This window comes from Phragmites australis, chromosome 8 (assembly GCF_958298935.1).
Source record: "Phragmites australis chromosome 8, lpPhrAust1.1, whole genome shotgun sequence".
Classification (NCBI taxonomy): Eukaryota; Viridiplantae; Streptophyta; class Magnoliopsida; order Poales; family Poaceae; genus Phragmites; species Phragmites australis.
Window position 1 is genome coordinate 21,574,695 of NC_084928.1, and position 10,746 is coordinate 21,585,440.

A 10,746-nucleotide genomic window follows, 5' to 3' on the forward strand; every position below is an offset into this window, starting at 1 on the left:
GCTAACAGGGAAGTAGCCTCCGTGGCCGTGGTAGAAATGGTTTTTGGCAAATTTGACAAAGACTTATGCCCTTCTCCTCTTTCATTGGTCCATGTAATATTTATGAAGAGCCGTACATGCAAGACCTGCCACTACGAGTTTAGTAGTAGAAAGGATTGATTCTTCATACTTGAATTTTGGGTTTGTACCACGGTCCATGGCTGGCGTACGAGGCTCTTCCTCGGCCACCTCTTTCTGCTTGATATCATGTGCCTGTTCTTGGGCCACCACTTTTTGCTGGACATGTTGTGGCTGTTGTTTAGCCACATCTTGATGCACAACAGGTTGCACGACATCCTATTGCTGCACTTTCTATTCCTTGGTCTCCTTCTCAACGCTCTTGGCTTCAGGTTCCTTAATAGGATCACAAAAGTATGCCTATGTTGAAAATGCTGCAGGGGCTGGAGGTGGATCCGTCGGAGCAGTCAGTGACAAGGAAAGAATGTTGAGGTGTGAGGAACCATCCAAACAGTATTCTAATTAATCATTAAAAGGATCATTATCATAATCACAACCTCAACGATTAATCATAATACCATTTCGGTAGTCCCGGCATGTGTTTTATACCCAAGGTTGAAACACATGACTTTCCAACATAAGCAATGATAATCGAGCTTAATAAAGAGCGAGTAATTAAATCATATTACAAGTTCTTAACCATTACAAGTCTAACAATTTACAGCAAAGAGATCTAGGAGAAAACTAAAACTGATCAACTCCTAGCCAAAAGAGAAACTACGCAGTGGAAACAAAAGCTAAAGACAACAAAAGATGGGTGAAGCCATATGCCCTTAGGCTTCACCTCAAAAGCGTGACCTCCGAGTAGTTGCCTACTCATTCCCGCCGCTAGCATCGGAGGGCGTGAAGTAGCCAAACACCACCTCTTCTTCACCTGCAAATCTTGTAGAGCAACTGAGTACGAAGGTACTCGCAAGACTTAATCCATATAGAGCACATATAAATAGCTTGCTCCAAGGATTATGCATTGGGCCATTAACAAGAAAAAAGCCACAAGGTTAAGTAAAATACATGCGCCTGCAACCTAGACACATATGTGTGAGCACCTAAACATAACCAACAACAATACAAATATACCCTTCAATAACCAACTGTACATAAAAGTAACTGGAACCATCATGAACATATACATAACGCGAACCATCTCCACCATGACCAACATATCCAACCACAATCCACAACCCGTGACTCTACGATTGTGCGCATGGACATAAGGCATGCTCATGATTGAGAGCGTGGTATTTTGAACTGTTTTTACACCCTGTAGGGGGATACTCCTTTACCCACACGACATGAGTATCATTCGGCTTGTGCCACCCGCTAAAGTGCATACAGGGGAGGTACTCATGACAACCTTTCCCAATAAGATCCAACCATTTGGATCATGCATCACTTGGCGCGGGAATATTTAAAACTACTCCCATAAGCAAATTAGATACCACTACAAGCTTGTTCGCTCACACCGTCGATGTTCAGGCCCAAAAGATCACAGCTATAAAGGTATTCGGCTCGCCTTACCATTAGATCAGCATGTGATGAGTATGGTAAGTGCTAAAGCCAATGTTGACCAACGGTCGATGCTTAAATGATGCAAAGCGGTCTACGGTGTCTGGGTTCCTCTCCCGAACTGACCCGAGGACTCCTCCTAAGCAGAAAACACCCTTAACACCGCCCACATCTGCCTCATACTCACCACTCACCCAACCATCTCAACATCGTAAAAGTATTCGTAAACCATAAGTGAGCCCTATGCTCATGAACAACGGCATCACCGTCGCTCGACTTCTACCGAGGACCTATGCATTACTAAGCATGTCGAACAACTCTTAAGCTAGATATCAATAACATTACCGAGGTGACAAGGATGAGGATAATCAACAACTCAAGGTAGAGGATATGCAATTCAACATAGGTTCCACCCGAATAAGCCCAACACTTGACTCGCTAAACATGGGACATACATAAGCATAACTTATCAATTTTAGACTTCATTCAAATGAACAAAGGGTGTAATATGCTTAGATACTTGCCTTGCTGCTCTGTCAGTTGCTTGATACTACCCACACAGAACTCACAGAAGTGCAGTAGACTGGCGTCATCTTGGCTTGCTTGAACTGTCAGATCGACACTCTCTAAAAGGAACATGGGTGCAATGCATAAATAAACGAACAATGCAAAAAGGATGCAAAATGCATGCTCAAGTAATAGTAGAGCGCTATGACTTGAAAACATTTGCAAAGGATCACTAAAGGATTAGGGTTTCAAAGTTTGAAACCTCGAATAAGCTAACCTATCCTCACCTTAGCCTTCACAGGCTGGCGGTCAGACCAGCCTTGGGATGGCGGCCAGACCGGCAGCCAGTAGAGAGTTTTAGCCTTTGGTGGTCTAACCGTAGGTATGGTGGCGGTCAGACCGGCCCAAGTGGTGGTCAAGCTCATGTAGAAGTTTTCAACTTGGATTCTCTGGTCCCCAACTAGCGGTCAGACCAACCCTAGCGGCAGTCAGATCGCCAGAGCTTGCCGCCAGCACCTTTGTGGGGTCACCAGCGAGGCTTCCGGCAAGACCTTGAACAACGAAGGGCACCAAAATCCTCTATAGGACTAATGGAGCATTTCTAAAGTGATTTGGACATCATTCATCTAGCTAAACTCAAAATACCCCATCGATTGGATCTAGGCTAGGTTGAACTTGGTCCTAAACGATACGAGGGTCGAATCGAGCTCGAAAACAATGAGGAAACGGTAGGGGATAGCTCACCTCAGCTTTTGGAAGCTTTCTATTGGATTGGAATGCTTCAGGGAGGCTCTGATTCGCAGATCGGCTCCCGGAGTGGTGGTGGAGCTTGCGGTCGATGGACGGGTCTCCGATGAGGGAGAAGAGGGGAAAACTTGGGGAAGTTCTCCAGGAAACTTGTGGGAGTTCCCACCTCTGATCTCCGACCTTCGAATGCGACAAGTATAGCTCTCTCTCTCTCTCTCTAGGGTTAGGTGGAGAGAGGGAGTGTGAGAGAAAAGTGAGAGGAAGAGAGCAAAAGGAAGTGATTGATCCACTTAACCTGAGCCTCTGTGTGCTGGCGGTCAGAACGGGAGCTTAGGCGGTCAGACCACAGGAAATCCATGTGGCAGCCCACGTGGCAGCGCATCTAGCGGTCAAACTACGAGTGACACCGATCAGACCGCGAGGGGGTTCTTTTGCTTAAATTTTCCCAAGTCTCCCCTCATCCGCCTCCTTTCATTCATTTTCTTCTCCAAAGTGCTCTAAACCATCTCTAAGGTGTTTGAGAGCTGTTTAATCGGTTTTTGATAGACCAACATTGTGCAAGCACATACGATGATGATTTTTCATGCCTAATTATGTAATTAGCATTTTAGGATGTGACATGAGCGCTAGAGGGTTCAATTGTATGTCACTCTTATTCCATTCGATTCTCTATAGGAGATTGATGAGCCCATGGCTCCTTCGGATATGATCAATACCACAAATAATCCTCAAATCATACAAGGTCTAATTACAAGAGCACGTGCACGACAATTAGACCACTAGGTGAACTTGTTCCTTGCTGTTCATGTTTTCTTGGATGCATTACTACTAAATTCTTGTGATATTTTATTGTATAGGAACATGGAAGAAGTACCAAAACCTTACTCGGATGTCACTCCTCGAAGGTCAAGTCTACTCGGACTAAAGGCTGACCTCTAGTCGTGGTCGTGGTCGAAGTCGAGTTCCAGGACAGCACGTCAGTAAAACGGGCATAACTCTCTCATACGAAGTCCGTTTTAGGCAATCTTGGACATTCTGGAAAGCTTACAACGAGCTCTTTCCAATGGATATGAGTTCCATCAGATATTCCTTATAGTTTAGTCAGAGTCAAAGGAATAAAATGCCACATCATCGTTTTGAACCCTGCTGGGTTTTGTAATCGTGTCGGTGTCAGAGTCCAGGTTGTGCACGCCTCTCTCCACGATTGCACAACCCTAAGTTGACCTCCTCATGCTCCCCCCTATATATATATATATATATATATATATATATATATATATATATATATATATATATAGTAGCCGTAGTAGTTTAGACTTGAATTTAGCTTAGATTATTCTGTTTAATAAAGTTTCGTCGTTTATCGGTTTGTTGAACCCCAAACTCGAGCACTTCATTGGTAATTAGCAATATTTAGATTGCATCTACCTGTTCTTTCTTGTGTTTTTGATTCGCTTGCAGGAAGAGCCTTCTTGGTGAGGTCAACCACGTCTTGACACGGTTGATAACCACGGAGTAGTGGTGCAGTGGTTGCGAGGGTTCTTGATATGTTCTCATCAGAACCTTTGGATCATCAACATCGAAACTCCACTAATCGACTTATCATATTACCTTCGGAAGATTAGGCAAACACGCATCAAAGATCCTTCCCTAGAATTGAGATCTCATCATTAGGTGTGATCTCCTAGCGCTCACCTTGTTAGTGTGTAAGAGTTATCCATCGGTCAATGGATGCTCGGCAAAATAGGATGATACGTCTTGTGGATAAAGTACAACCTCTACAGAGTTAAAATTGAATATTCATCCATGCTCACAGTCATGAGCGACACTGAAAACCTACCATGATTGTAACTTGATGTTTTGGTTAGTCGGGTCAACTGTGATGGTAGAAATCATAGTTGAGGATGGTCAATCATAGTGGTATGAACTGTGATTGAGGGTTCAGCCTTAGTGGATGGAACTTTGGTTGAGGTGTTGGTTAGTTGGTTCAGTCAAGATGGATGAAATCTTGAGGTGATTTGTTATTCACTTAATTATATTTGCTTTTCAAATATTTTTACTTAAACGCTGATTAATGCAAGTGAGCCATATAGTCTTATTCTTGTCAAGCCTTCATATGCATACTATTTCCTTCACAACTTGCTGAGTACGACAAGTGCTCACTCTTGCTATCACCAAACACACAGTTGGAGAAGGTATCGAGGAATACGCTAAAGGTGAATTGTTCTAAGATATTTTTTACGTCGATGATGCATGTGGGAGAGTTGTAAAGGATTAGAGTCTTCGTAAGTTTGTTTAGTTTCGCTGCAATTTATTTGGTTCTTCGACTTTTGAAGGTTACTTTTGTAAGACGGTTAATTCAATTAAGTATGGATATTGTAATATTTATCATCAATAAAGTCACTATGTATTGGGATCAATTCCTGAGCTCACCACATAGATGAGATTCGTTTGTCTCTTGAACCGGTCTCGTCAGATATAAATATTGTGGACCTTAAACAAGTCGGATACAAAGAATTCGTATTATTCAATGATGTAACACAAGTCTTCTATGTAGTGGACGAGACCGACAAGGAGAGTCTAGTCGTTCTTTAGGAAAAAAGAAGGATTGTCATTGTTGAGAATATCATCAATGAGGAAGAGTACAATCAATTTGACAAGCTGCCTCCTTTCAAAGACAATCTTGACGTAAGCCTCACGGAAGATAGTGAGGAAGCTACCTATATACGCTGCGAACATCTGGAAGGGCTAATTATTAAAACAATGTACCTTAATTTGTAATAATTAAGAATATGATTTAATTTGTATTAAGGACATGTTAATTAGTCATATGTAACAATTTTAAGGATATGCTTCAATTTGTATTATATGGAGTGATGGAAATATTTATGTGGTGTCAAAAATATTAAGGATATGCTTTAAGTTGTCTTATGTAAATAGTTAAGAATATGCATTTTTCATTTGTATTAATATATTGTAAATAATATACAATACATAAGCTTTAGTAAATATTTTAATGTAAAATATTATGATTAAATATACTATATTAATAAACTTAAATGATGCTATAATATACTATAAAATACACTGTAACAAAAATAAATACTCTAAAAAATATATACCGTAAAAAAATACATAGTGTAAATAACACCACTGCCGGTTCCCAAATAAGTGTGATAGTCCATCACTATTTGGTGGTAATGAGAACAGGCAGTGATAGTCCAAGTATTACTTCCGATTCTCCTTATTAGTGCAAGTTGTAGTGGTGAACCACTAGTGATAGTGAGCCCCTATATAACCAAGACAACATCGATCCTCTCCAACACTTGGTCTTTTTCAACCGTCCTCCATGCGCAAACGCCGCCGCGTCCCTGGCAGATCTGCCTTCGCCACCACGCTAACCTATCTACCTTCACACCAACGAGCTACTGACCTCTAGATCCACAAATATACATGCCCTCCATGACGTGTGCCCTCCCCAATAACCTACACCTTGATGCATTCGTGTCCTCCATGGCGATCTTGACCTCAACACCGTCGCGTCCTCCCCAATGACCTACACCCCGACGCATCCACGCTCTACATGGTGAACTTGACCTCAACATAGTCACGCCCTCCCCGCCCTTGTCCACCCCAATGCCGCAACCGTCATCCACTCCGACAACCTCCACCTCGACCTGCGATGCGCCCTCCCTGGTCTCCTCATCCTTGATGCACACCATGCCCTCCCTGACCTCCTCGTCTCCAACACGCACCACACCCTCATCATTCCTTCCCTAGCCTCCTCCATTCCAACAGTGTGCCCTCCATCTGCAATGTCACCCTAGCTCCAGCGACACCGGCATCAATGTCGCCAACCCCGCCTCCACGACAGTGCACCCGTATCAGTTAGTTTCCCCCGCACTACCGCGATTGATGGATGGATAATCAGATGGCCGTATAATGGATGACCAGGAATTTCAGTGAAGAGATTTCAATGAATTTTCAGTTTTTAATGTATATATAAGTTGAGAATCAATATGAACATAGATGAAATAGATGGATGTGTGCAAATTGTAACTAACAAAAGTTTATTAGCTTGTCGAATAAGTTCCAAAGGTTAGCGACAATAGCTCTCATAGTTTGTTGAGTAAGTTCCAAACATAAATAACATAAAGAAACAATGTTCAAAGGCTACATAAAAAATTCTCATAGTTGGTTGAATAAGTTCCAAATACCACCGACAAAACTTCTAATAGTTTGTTGAATAAGTTCCGAAAGTTACTTCAAAAGTTCCAATAGTTTGTTGAATAAGGTCCACAGGCTGACCACAATAATTCCCATTGTTAGTTGAGGATGTTCCAAACACAAAAACATAAATAAAAAAGAAATAATTCAAATGCCAAAAATGCCCAAAGGAAAAAGAAACAAAAATAATCAAAATAAAAACACTAAGAAGTATATGAAGAAGAAAGGAAAAATAAAACATAAAGAAGATAGAAAGGAAAATAGTTAAAACTAAGAAATATTCAAAATTAAAAGGACAAAAATTCATGAAAGAAAGAAAAAAGCTAGAGAATACAGAAAAAAACACTAAACAAAAGAAGAAAAACAAAATAAACGTACATGTACCAGTGACTCTTCAGTTGTGTATTGGTCCGGGACATTATGTTGTAAGTAGTGACTGTAGGAGCCATGCGTGCGATATATAGATAACAATTGCGGGCCAACCCGAACACATCCAAATGGGTCCTAAGCCCAACCCTACCCAGCCCATCTGATCTCATGCCTTCATCCACCATTGGTTACCACCAAGGTTGGCAGGATCGGGATCTAGGTATGATTATTTTTTTTCTTGACATGATCGATCATAGAATCATGATTCTATCAGATTTTGAAAAGTACACATACTTTATAAAAGAATTGCAATATATACTAAGAAATGGGTGTATATAATGGTAATTTTGATCAATGTAATTATTTTTTAAAATTTATTTGCACTTATTCACAATAATTTTAGTTAAACTTAATTTTAAATATTATATAATCGTAATTCAATCATTTAAAAAATTGCATACATGAATTATAACATTATTTAACATATAACAATATGCAAAGAGTAAAAAGATGTCAAATTAAACTAATAGGACATGATTAATCATGAGTAATACCAAATTTTAGATATTGATAACAAGGCTGTTAGGATTGTACGCATGATCCGAGCGATTCTATTCGGTTTTACTTGATCCATGATCCTATGTAATTAACATCCTGCACAAATTTACGTCCTTCCGGCTTTGTGGAATTGTAGATCCTAAGATGGGTGAACTTTTCTGTGTAAACGACCTGCTCGGTGCAACCGTGCAAACACCCTCTCCTTTCCATCCAACCCGCATCCAAAGATAGAAAGTGATCCCACCATCCCACTGCGCTGATTTCTCAGAAAACCCCCTTCGCAAATTGACAATCTCACGAATTGGTCTGTTGTCTTGCCCGCCCGTAGCCGCACCAAATTTCCCTTTCGCAGGCAAAATTTCCTACAGGCATCGATCTCCCGACGTGGCACGGCGCGGCAAGGGCGGATTGCCAGCAATGGTCTCGAATGCGGTGATCTGGCGACGACCTGGAATGAGGTGATCCGGTGACTGCCTCAATGGCGACGGCCTCGATGGGGGACCTAGGACGCAGTTGCGCCACTTTGTTCTGCGTTTGCACGACGTCCATGATGAACTGCGGCGACGACCTTTTGTTCAGATGCAAGGTCCTTTTGTTCAAACAGATGCATGCGCACAAGTTATTTGGGTGCTTTTGTTCAGACAGATGCAAGGTGCTTTTGTTCAGACAGATGTCATGTACATATTCGTATGAATGTTTGTTCAGATGCAATGTTATTTGGGTCTGTATGATAGATGCAAGGTCCTTCTGTTCAAACAGATGCAATATGAGTGTTATTTTGTATGGATGTTTGTTCAGACACATGCAGAAGCACTCAAATTGATAACACAATTTATATTGATTATCGATCATAGTACACACTGATATTGACACTGAATTGTACAAGCCAAACCATTTACAAGCCAAAGTTTGTGCCACAATTTACAAGTGCTTCTTTCTGCTCAAGTCTGTGCCAAAGTTTACAAGCATCATAACTTTCTGTTTGACTTTACAACATGACAACTTGACAATCTTTAGCTAACCACCATGACAGATTTCTGTTTGACTATACAACATGACAGCTTTCTGTTTGACTTTACAACATGTCAACTTGATAATCTTCGGTTAACCCCAACATGACATATTTCTTTTTGACTTCTCTGTCGAGCTGCCTCCTCTCCTATCAGCCCCAATATCTTACCAGCCCGTGTCGAGCAGCCTCCTCTCTTCTCCTATCAACTTGACAATCTTCAGTTAACAACCGATTCTTTCTTGTTCTTATCAGCCTCAGTATCTGAAAAATAAACATCATTGCTGAATCATAAACAATATTTTCATGATAGAAAAGGTACCTGAGATGAACCTGCATGATGTAAAAGCAAAAGTGCTCCCTACCTGCAGCCAATCGCAAGTGCACAATGTGTATGGTCAAGAATTCAAGATTGTAAACCATAATTAAATAGTGTGTTGTAAGCATCCAATAAGACCTCAATCTAAATTTTTTGCATCCAACAAGACCTCAATCTAAATTTTTTGCATCCAACAAGACCTCAATCTAAAATTTTGCATCCAACAAGACTTCATCAACAAGACTCGTCAATTTGGAACTACTTAAATTGTAAGCATCCAATTCGGAAGTGCAAAGAAGAAAAAAAGATCTAATTTCTTGCTTCTGGCCCAGGTTCATGTAAGAAGCTAGCAGCACGACTAGATTCAGGTCAATGACCTCCCCGTTCTGCCGGTGGTGGTGCGCTGCCGCGTCTTGCTCCTCCACCTTACCTCCACCTTTCGCCAGTTATTGTACAGCTAGCACAACACCCATTACAGATTGTGCAGCGTGCGAACTGAACCTATATCGCACACCTTATGGGATCCCATCAGTCTTGATGCCCCTCGGTGCCTTGCTTGTTGTCCTGCCGCTGCCCCTGGGCACCATCGGCTGTAACCGAGCACCGAGCTGGTTGAAGAGCACGCGGCCTTCTTGTGGCTTTCACAGCGATCCAGGGGGCCTACGGGGGATCCACGTTGCGAAGGAGGAGGCCGACGAGGGAGCTCGAACCCTAGAGGTATGGGAACCGAATAGCAAAGTCAGAGAGCTACTATATCGTGACTTTGCCACGCCAAAATCTGTTTGATTGGAAACTGATAGTCCAGATTTAGCACTATAATACCTATAATACAATAAAACTAACACATCATTGTTGCTATAGTACCATTGACACAACGATTCAATGCAAGTCACTGTTCACACCCTTATAAAACACTTTCTCAGTACTGTAAGTTAGAGAAGCCGGTTCTGAGGGATGGGGATTGGGTGCAAAATTTTGGTCGCCGATGAAAACGGATGGGAATGGTTGGGAAAACTCTTTAACTATTTTCACTTTTATATTTTCTTTGTCAGACGGAAACGAAAACGGGATAGGCGGGAACGGGAAAAAATAAAAACGATCAGACATAATCGGAGGGTCGAAAACGAACCAATCCGATCGGGAAAATGCCGGTATCGGTCGGGATTCGAAAACACAAAATGAAAACACCGACCTACAGAACCATCAAGACATGTCAACATGTATAAGTTTAACATTATCTCCAGATAACACTGAATTAATAAATTTAATGAACCAATCTAATCAGCAAGTCGCATTAAAGTAAAAAAATGTCATATGATTTTTCGATTCACATGACATATCATTTTTTTTTATTAATATTTGACTCAAACAATACAAGATATGAAGATACAACAACATAAACCTTAGGACCGAGCAGTAGCTCGGTTGGTTTGCTCCCAGTGGCAGA